The 10,173-nt window shown below is 44.0% G+C and overlaps 1 pseudogene; it reads right to left on the bottom strand.

Annotated features, from left to right (window-relative positions):
* Nucleotides 1-785: 785 nt before the first annotated feature.
* LOC124708929 lies at nt 786-4,026 on the bottom strand (annotated as a pseudogene).
* Between the last annotated feature and the right edge of the window lie 6,147 nt (nt 4,027-10,173).

The raw sequence follows: 10,173 nt of genomic DNA, 5'->3' as shown, positions 1-10,173 counted from the left end.
CCCGGTCCAATTCTCTATACTGAAATACAATCTACTTGCAATACTTGTTCTACTTGTTTTCTCGCAAACAATCATCTTCCACACTATACATCTAATCCTTTGTTACAGCAAGCCGGTGAGATTGACAACCTCGTTGTTTCGTTGGGGCAAAGTACTTGGTTTGTGTTGTGCAGGTTCCACGTTGGCGCCGGAATCCCTGGTGTTGCGCCGCACTACATCTCGCCGCCATCAACCTTCAATGTGCTTCTTGGCTCCTACTGGTTCGATTAAACCTTGGTTTCATACTGAGGGAAAACTTGCCGCTGTACGCATCACACCTTCCTCTTGGGGTTCCCAACGGACGCGTGCTGTACGCGTATCAGAAGCCATGGGAGAGAGTGATGAGGTTTGCAGATATGAGTCCAAGCCTACATATATATAGTGGAAAAATGGCGGGAATGCGGGAAGAAAATAGGCGAGAACGAAGTGGCGCGCGAAACTTTCATCCCGGGTGGAGGCTCCAACCGGGACAAAAGACTGCGGGTAACCTTTTGTCACGGCTGGTGGGTGCAACCGGGACTAAAGCTGTCGGCAGGATAAGGATGTGTCGGTAACATTTTGTCACGGTTGGTGGGCGCACACGCCCTACGGCATCTTCGGAAGCTGCTCCTCAGAAAAATTTCCCTGCAAGCCCGTGAAAGACTCTGTCTCCTCTAACAGTGTTGGGGAAAGGGTTCTTATTATTACATAAATGTATGAAGAATACATTCTTACATCGCCATCTACTTTTGTGATCTTCTACGCCGTAGCCATGGAGAATCTTCATCATTTAGCAAGATGCTTGGGTCAATTTTCACCGTGAATGGCGGAATTTCTATAAACTTATTATAATCTTCTGACATGTCTGTCTTGTCATCTACTCCCACTATGTTTCTTTTCCCAGAAAGAACTATGTGGCACTTTGGCTCCTCCGTTGATGTATTCTTTTGTTGATTTCTTTTTCTCGATTTGCTAGACATGTCCTTCACGTAGAAAACTTGAGCCACCTCGTTGGCTAGGACAAATGGCTCGTCCGGGTACGCAAGATTGTTGGGATCCACTGTTGTCATACCGTACTTATCGTCTATATGTACACCGCTGAGCTTCACCCATTTGCACCGAAACAAAGGGACCTTAAAAGTGGGTCCATAGTCAAGTTCCCATATCTCCTCTATGTATCCATAATATGTGGTGGTCTGCCCATTCTCGTCTTTTGCATCGAAGCGGACACCACTGTTTTGGTTGGTGCTCTTTTTATCTTGGTCGATCGTGTAAAATGTATTCCCATTTATCTCGTACCCTTGGAATGTACATATGTTTGAAGATGGTAACCTGGCCAACAAGTACAACCTGCTCTACAACAGATGGTGTCCGCTTTGATGGAAAAGATGAGATGTCTTTGCAACCAACTGCCGAAGGTATTCATGTGTTCACGTGTAATCCATGAATGGGGCTTGCCCGGGTTTATTTCTCGTAAAACATTCTTATGTTTCTCGATGTACGGAGCCACCAAGCTGGAATTGTATAGAACTGTGTAGTGTGCTTGATTGAAGGAAATCTTGTCCCTGCACACCGTTGCTTTCCTTCTTAGGGTGCCTTGTCCAGTCAGCCTCCCCTCATACCGAGATTCAGGAACACCAATCGGCTTAAGGTCAGGAATAAAGTCAACACAAAACTCAATAACCTCCTCAGTTCCGTAGCCCTTTGAGATACTTCCTTCCGGCCTAGCTCGGTTATGAACATATTTCTTAAAAACTCCCATGAACCTCTTGAAGGGGAACATATTGTGTAGAAATACTGGACCGAGAATTCTAATCTCTTCAATTAGGTGAACGAGGAGGTGCGTCATAATATTGAAGAAGGATGGTGGGAACAACAACTCGAAGCTGACAAGACATTCGACCACATCTTCCTGTAATCCTGACAAAGTTTCTGGATCCATTACCTTCTGAGAAATTGCATTGAGGAATGCACATATCTTCACAATGGCTAGTCGAACATTTTCTGGTAGAAGTCCCCTCAATGCAACCGGAAGCAATTGTGTCATAAGCACGTGGCAGTCATGGGACTTTAGGTTCTGGAATTTTTTCTCCTTCATATTTACTATTCCCTTTATATTCGACGAGAAACCAGACGGAACCTTGATACTGAATAGGGCTTCAAAAAAGATCTCCTTCTCTTGTTTGGTAAGAGCGTAGCTGGCAGGCCCTTCAAACTTCCCTGGATGATTGTCGTTTCGTCCTTTATGTTGTTTCTGGTCCTCCCGTGCTTCTGGTGTATCTTTTGTCTTCCCATACACGCCCAGGAAACCTAGAATATTCACACAAAGATTCTTGGTTAGGTGCATCACGTCGATTGCAGAGCGGACTTCCAGGACTTTCCAATATTCTAGCTCCCAAAAAATAGATTTCTTCTTCCACATGGGCGCGTGTCCGTCATCGTCTTTCGGAACAGGTCGACTGCCTGGACCCTTTCCAAAGATAACATTTAAATTCTTGACCATGTCAAATATATCAGCACCACTACGTGGTACAGGCTTCAGACGATTGTCTGCCTCGCCATCGAAATGCTTGCCTTTTTTCCTTAAGGGATGCTTGCGCGGAAGGAAACGGCGATTGTACGGGTACACAACTTTTTTGCTTTTTCCCAAATATTTACCTTCGGTCTCATCTAAACGGTGTGTGCATGCGTTGTATCCTTTGTTTGTCCGTCCTGAAATGTTACTCGGAGCGAGGCCAATCATTGATGGTTACGAATAGCAACGCTCGTAGGTCAAATTCTTGCTCGGTGTGCTCATCCCACACACGTACACCTGGTTTGGCCCACAACTCCAAAAGTTCATCAACTAATGGCCTTAGGTACACATCAATGTCGTTGCCGGGTTGCTTTGGGCCTTGGATAAGCACCGGCATCATAATGAACTTCCGCTTCATGCACAACCAAGGAGGAAGGTTGTAGATACATAAAGTCACGGGCCAGGTGCTGTGACCGCAGCTCTGCTCCCCAAAAGGATTCATGCCATCTGTACTTAGACCAAAGTATAAGTTCCTTGCCTCACCACGCAAAATCCGGGAACTCTCTCCCGATGTTCCTCCACCGCCGACCATCAGCGGGGTGCCTCAACATCGCGTCTTTCTTACGTTCTTCCATGTGCCATCGCAACAACTTGGCATGCTCTTTGTTTCTGAACAAACGTTTCAACCGTGGTATTATTGGAGCATACCACATCACCTTCGCAGGAACCCTCTTCCTGGGTGGCTCGCCCTCAACATCACCAGGGTCATCTTTTCTGATCTTATACCGCAATGCACCACATATCGGACATTTATTCAAATTCTCGTACTTCTCACCGCGGTAGAGGATACAATCATTAATGCATGCATGTATCTTCTGCACATCTAATCCTAGAGGGCAGACAAGCTTCTTTGCTTCATATGTACTGACGGGCAATTCATTATTTCTTGGAAACAACTTCTTTAATATTATCATCAATTTCTCAAATCCCGAGTCAGTCACACCGACCTCTGCCTTCCATTTCAGCAATTCCAATATGCTACCCAACTTTCTCTGCCCATCTTCACAACCTGGGTACAACAATTTGTGGTGGTCCTCTAACATCTTGTCGAACTGCAACCTCTCCTTATCCGTGCCACAGTCTCTTCTTGCATCAGAAATGGCCCGACGAAAATCATCATCAACAGGATCATCTGATGTCTGTTCTTCACCTCCTTCTTCTTCATTGTCGTCCATTGCGGGATCAAAGCATTAAGAGAACATAGATCGGTACTGGTCATCATTACCTTCTTCTTCTTCGCCGTCTTCCATCATAACCCCTTCTTCTCCGTGCTTAGTCCAAACATTATAGCTGGACATGAATCCAAACCGAAGCAGGTGGCTCTTAATGTCTCTTGAGCAAGAGTAATCCTTCTCGTTTTTACATTTTAGACATGGACAGCACATAAAACCTTGCTTCGACTTGTTGGCCTCGGCCACAAGCAGGAAAGAATTCACGCCCTCTCTGAAAGCGGGAGCATATCGGTTACCGTACATCCATGGATGACTCATCTGCATCATAAGTACAATTATATGTATCAGATGCAATCACCTTGCTAAAATTAGTATTGTACGGACTATACATATATATACGAGAAAATAGTTGCTAACCTTTTAGGATCAAAAAAGGAGAAATCTTATCAAATAAAATCAAGTGGCATCCCTCACAAGCATTTCATCAAACACCTCTTGTGCACATGAAGAAAAAATGAGCTAGCATACACTTCCACCTTTCACCACCAAGGAAAAAAATGTAGGGAGGTGGGGGGGGAGGGGGAAGCTGGCTGTGAGTATATATAGGCATGGCCCTTTTGTCGCGGGCCGTATTACGACCCGCGACAAAAGGGGTGCTGGCAGGGGGCGCCAAAGCTAAGACCCCTTTTGTCGCGGGTTGTTATACGGCCGCGACAAAAGGGCGCGACAAAAGGCCCGCCTTGCTCCGAATGGTTTCGGGGCGACGTGGCCACGCCATTTGTCGCGGGTGCAGGCGCGCCCGCGACAAAAGGCTCCCACGAAAGCCCTGTTTTCTACTAGTGCTCGACGCTGGTGTAGAGGTTACTGATGCAGCCAACCATGGAATCTTTTCCCATTAGCTTCACGGCCGTGCCAGACGGCATGGCGAGGAGGGAGACGAGGAAGTCGGCAGCGTCTTTGCGGGCCTCCGCGAACACCACGCGCGGGCGCGGCGGGCTGGAATCGACGAGGAGCTTCATGGTGATGAGCGACGTTGCCATCTTGGAGAGCTTAACAACCACCTATTTTCTGAGGTTAAGTTGATTACTTGGTGTTATGGAATGGTCTAATATATATATATATACACACACACATATATAGTGTGCTTGGGTACACCCCCCTAAAAAAAATTTAAAAGGATATTTCCGTCTATCACTATCTTTAATCGAGATTAGTAGTTGGCTAATTCAATCGAGATTTGTACACTGCCGATCCAAACCCAGATCATATCTCCATCAGTCCATCTACTATCCTTTGATTCATTCAGTTGCTTGCCAAAGGGAAATCTGCCAGGTACTAGTGCGATCATTCGAAGGCACAGCCGGCCGCTAGCTGCAGTCACCCCTGCTGCTCCGGCTAGGACATCATCCGGTACAGAGATTAAAAATTATATGAGAGACAAATTCGACAGGAATGTTTCGTCTATCGTTCTTAGACTCATGTTCTTTTTCCACGTACATGTCGCCATTGTCTATTTGGATGGCTAGCATCCTCTCGTCGTTATCTGCCCAACCATGCAATGGCAAACAAACATCGCGTGGCTACTCCGAGTCTCTGATCAGACTGGCGCCAATTTTGTGCGAGGAGACACAGCCATAGGAAAGCATGAACATCATGTTAGAAATAATTTTGTCTCAAAGTTTCCAAGTCGTGTTGTGTCCGGCTAGTCTGACATCATGTGTTGAGTTTAGGTAGTGGCCTAATAGGATATTAGGATTCTGAGTACTAGTGTTAGTCGTAGGTTATTTAGTAGTTTCCTAATACTAGTACTACTAGCTAGCTTGAAGCGAGTCCGGGTCTAAGTCCACGTACGAGTAGGTTTAGATGCTTTTGGGTCGGTTGAACGTGCATATATATGCACAGGTCATGTAACAAAAGATTGTAGAGTGAGCTTTGAGAAATAAAGAAGGATGAACATCGTAGATATTCCATAGAGGCTTCCAACCAGCACATTGGTAGGCCACATGGTTAGTAGGGCACCGTTTTTGGACCTATAGGCAGCACAAGCTCACCTATACCTGGACTTACAATTTTTTTGCACATGCCAAAAATTCCAGTAATTATTTTTTGGCTCGTGGGGTGACAGTCGGTGTCCAGCTCCTTTTCCACTTATAAGGGAGAATATATGAATGAAAATCACCGATTAAGTTTTGGAGAAACAAAAATGTTGGTAATTCAATACCGAAAATTTACCGTCACCAATAATATTGTGATGCTTTGTAGCAAAATATGGATGCAGATATATCTCTCTCTCTCTATCTGAAAAAATAAATCTTTCCTGCCGGTCCTTCTACCCAAACCTTAACATTGGTCACCAGATTATTCTTTAAGCTTTCTTGGCCAGAAGATAGAGTGAGAACATGATTCCAATGGAAATACTACCGGCAAGGCCGCAGGCTCTCTAAGATTGTCTAATTGTGTCCCACACATGCACGCAAGCATATATACTCTATCTCCAAAATGGCAGGCACATCGCACATGCATGCATGCAAAATTAGGCGAATATACTCGTGGAACACTATACATTGTATTCTCTCTTGGTTAATGAAATTAATCTACACCATCATTATCTCTTTTATCTCGGTTACTGCGATTAATCTAAATTATTATAATCTTGTCCCACCAATTGCAGTTTTGTGGTCTGTTAAAAAAAAATCTACAAACTTTCATATTTTTGTATGAAATTTTGTAGATATCAAATATTTGATTGCATTAGTAAGCACTGTGATTTTTTCATAATTTTTCGAAGAAAATAATATTTAAGAAAAATGGGTGGGGACCCGCCAGTCATGGCTTACCTAAACTAAAAGTATGGACTGCCGAGTATACATTTTTTTACTTTTTTAATCTAATTACCGAGTATACATGGAATGACAAATGAGAAAGCAAATGTCAAAAGTCATGGCTACTAAAATATTTAGTTAGACCGAATGTGACAAAATGAGTGTGTATGTGTATATATATATTTTAGACTTTGAGCAGAAGGTATATAACTAATATTGAAAGACATACATACATGCCACACATTATTTAGGCATAGAAAATCAAAAGGGTAGAAAAAGACTCCTGGCTAGTGAGGGCAGCGCAGGTGTCCATGTCCTCCACCACTGATAAAGGAGAATATTAAAAAGAAAATGGCACATTAATTTTTATCTCTCCCTCACTTTCAAACAGAGTAGAATCATATACGCTGGTCTTACTTATTAAGAAGAGATGGTGGTAAAATATCACTTTTCTTACAACACGAGAGGTGCCTAACAGCCATGAATGCATATGTCGCTATAATGTTGTTCCATAAATATGCTCACCTGAATGATGTAAAATGCGCATATCAATGTGTATAACCCACTACATTGAATGACATGATGCCGTTATCACGATAGGTACAAATGGATGGATGATGGTAGATATATTCAATGGCCCAATTGATTTTCAGTTTATGAAATTTCAATATAATAGCAAAATATGAAAATTCTCCATTAATGAAAATACAATGCTAAATACCGAAGAGGATTGCAAATGATAAACGGAGTGACCAACTTCAGATCATAATGATTTCCTCCGAGTATTCGTCATTGAATACGTGCATTTAATTTTACTCACATTATGAGAAATGCACACCTTATGGAGGAACTCTCACTATATTGATCTTCCAATTTTTTTTGCCCATTTCAGAAACGATGTCAATGGGGGAGAAGTTTGGTGGGTTTAAGGGAATTGCTTTTGTTTGGTTCTTAAGCATTTGCCTTTCATGCCTTGCATTGGTTTCTTTGCATGGTTAAATATTTAGAGTATACTCCGCAAGGCTTTAATTGCCAATATATGCAATGAAATTCAAGTTCATTCACACGTGCATATATTATGGGGGAGTTTGTTCTAAATATTCAACTTGGGTTGTTCGCTAGGCAATGCTTGAGCCATATGTTGGTCTCAAGGTGGCAAGATGAAGAAGATCAAGTGCCTGAAGAAACTCTAGGCCAGACAATCCGGCACCAAGCGCCCCGATCATCCTGCCCCTGAGGCCTGGAATGTGCTAAGGAAAAGAGGAGACGGATGGAATTTCCATCCAGCCCCCGGATACTTATTTCGTTTGGCCGGCACCAGGCGACTTCGCACCGCGCGGAAGTGAGTGGGGGCGGATATTATTTCCATCCGCCCCCCGGATGGAAATAACATCCGGCCCCCAACAGAGGCATGCGCAAGTTTTAGAGCAAACGAGGCGAAGGGAATCTTCATCCAACCCTCGAAGGAATATTCTCTAGAGGGGCCGGAGCATCCGGGCCAACTTGGCCGGATCATCCGCCCTCGACTCCGCAACGACTTCATCAAGCAAGCACAATCAAGAAAGGAGTTCCATCTTGAAGCGGTCAAGATCATCATCATCAAGATCGAGTGAATGCGCAAGGTTAAGGTTTGTTCTTGATAGGATAGTTGGCCACTCTATCAAGAGGGCTCTCGAATGCATCACTTGGTCGCATCGTTCGGAGAGAGCTCAAACCCTTGCATGCATTGCATTGTGTTTCTTGGTTGTTGTTGATTCTTATCCATGAGATGTTTTAGAGCTTGTGTTCATTCTCATGAAAAGCTCTAGCTCATCGGAAACGGATTCCGGATGCATCACATGTTACGTGTTCAAGTTGGATGATTTATCGGTATGCCTTTTTAGATATGTCTAACCTCTCCTCATTTGTTTTTTGCCTTCCCTTATTAGACTATGATGGTTCCCAGCATGATCTTGTAGAGCTTGTTGCTAGCTTCGAAACGAGCCCAAGATCATCAAAAACGGAGTCCGGATTCTCAAGTTATGGTCGTTTTAGTTTCGGTGTTCTGCCAGTTTTAAGGGGGGCGGTCCGCCCCCGGGGGGGCGGATCATCTGGCCCGGACCAGGGGAGTGCGCAAACGAGACCGGATGGTAATTCCATCCGGTCCCAAATGTCCGGCCCAGACCAGTGGTACGCGCAAACACGCGCAGAAGTCCATTTTAATGGTAGGGGCGGACCATCCGCACCCGAACCCCCCGGACCATCCGCCCCCCCGCAAAAAATCACAATGGTAAGTTTTCCGGAGACCTATTTAAGGGGCCTTCTTCCCCAACGGTTCACCATCTCTTTTGGCAAGTTCTTGAGCACGTTTTTCACCTCCATTCTCGACCCTCTTGAGCTTTGTTCCTCTTCAATCCCTCCATGATTCTTGCATATTTTTGAGCGAAAAGAGAGAGGAGATCTAGATCTACAATTCCACCAACCAAAATCCCCTTCTAGTCAGGGAATCTTTCTAGATCTAGATCTTGAGATTCCTTTGTGGATTTCCTCCCGTGCTCTCTTCCATTGTTGTTTATCTTCAGAGCTTGAAATTTTTTCTCCCCCGTTCTAATCTTGTTGCATCTTTTTGGGAAAAGAAAGAGAAGACCTAGATATACTACTCTACCAATCAAATCCCAGTCTTTGTGAGGGGATCATACTAGATCTAGGTCTTGGTGTGAATTTTGGTGTTCATACTACTTTTTGTTCTTCCTCTCTTATTCCCCAAATAGCTTTTTGTAGCTTTGTTGGAATTTGAGAGTGAAGGACTTGGGCATCTTAGTGGTGTTCTTTGCCATTCCGTTGGCCCGATTCTTTTGGACAGGTTTGAGATGACGACGTTAGCAAGGTTACCCTTTCGGCTTGGCCTCGGGCAGGGTTATGGATGCCATCTGGTTATCTTCAGGACTCTTAGTCCAATTTGTACTCTTGTTCGTACTCGGACGCATTCGACTTTCTATATGAATTGGATCTTTGTAATGTATATTTGTATTCTTGGCTCGTTGGAGTTGTTGTTGTAATATATATGCTCTTTTGTGGGTTCCATCGTGAACTTGGTGTCATGGTTACTACGATGTGTTAATTCTTCTTGCATCACATGTGTGATTCCTCGCGCACGTCGTGTAGGAGGGCTTCCCAGAATCGATATCGTGCGGATTTTGGCGAGATCACCGGAATCCGGAGGGTACCGGTTTTGGGGCGTCACATCTTCCTAATCTAAATCTCCAAGAATACCATGATAGATAATTCATCGATTAATCCAATCTTAGCTTTGCTAATAAACCAATCATACTCCCATCATAATCTGATCATTGTAACTCCATGAAGGTGTAGCCTCAAGTATAATACAATTGGTCAAGTATAATACAATTGGTCACTGATACCCAACCCAAAATCAATCTTTTGGAAAACAGTTAAACCATGATGCTAACTAAGTGTGGCCTTTGCCTTGTTATGCATAGATTGTATATAGCTTTACCACAGATGATACCACATGTCAACCAATGCTTAATGAGCACACTTCCAACGGTGTATCGGCTAGGTGTTCACAACGAGACTGTTTGACAAC

Source organism: Lolium rigidum, chromosome 4 (assembly GCF_022539505.1).
Source record: "Lolium rigidum isolate FL_2022 chromosome 4, APGP_CSIRO_Lrig_0.1, whole genome shotgun sequence".
Lineage (NCBI taxonomy): Eukaryota > Viridiplantae > Streptophyta > Magnoliopsida > Poales > Poaceae > Lolium > Lolium rigidum.
The sequence above is the reverse complement of the archived record's forward strand: the minus strand, read 5'-3'. Positions and strand labels throughout refer to the sequence as shown.